Raw genomic sequence first — 685 nt, forward strand, 5'->3', positions numbered from 1 at the left:
GACCGAAAAGCTTTCGGAAATTCTCATTTAAAATTCGCGCGCTGTATATTTTCCGATATTTTAAGTTTATGTAGTTTGGCAGCACTGTCCTTAATTACTATGCCAAAAATGAGCGCGATCTGTCAGACAGTTCGTTTACGGCAGCTGTTGAAACCAGTTCACCTCAGTAGGGCGTTGCGAAAAAAACAATGGAAAAAAATATTGAACAAAGAGTTTGCATCAAATTTTGTGTTTCGAACGAAATTTCGTGTGCAGAATCGTTGCGAATGCTACAAAAGGCTTATGGGGAATCAGTTTTATCGAAAACTCAAGTTTATGAGTGGTACAAAGCCTTCCAGGACGGTCGTACGACCGTCGAAGACATTTCGCAACGCACTACTGAGGTGAACTGGTTTCAACAGCTGCCGTAAACGAACTGTCTGACAGATCGAGCTCATTTTTGGCATAGTAATTAAGGACAGTGCTGCCAAACTACATAAACTTAAAATATCGAAAAATATACAGCGCGCGAATTTTAAATGAGAATTTCCGAAAACTTTTCAGTCTTAATGTATGATCCGGTCAGGTCTTCCGGGATGTTGTGTATGTTATTTGCGATTTTTACTTCTTTTTCGCCAGTTATAGAAATTGGAGACGGTGTTAAGCTTAATATTTCTGACACGAAGAAACTGCTTTAATTGTAGAC

This window comes from Teleopsis dalmanni, chromosome X (assembly GCF_002237135.1).
Source record: "Teleopsis dalmanni isolate 2A chromosome X, ASM223713v2, whole genome shotgun sequence".
In the NCBI taxonomy this organism is placed as follows: domain Eukaryota; kingdom Metazoa; phylum Arthropoda; class Insecta; order Diptera; family Diopsidae; genus Teleopsis; species Teleopsis dalmanni.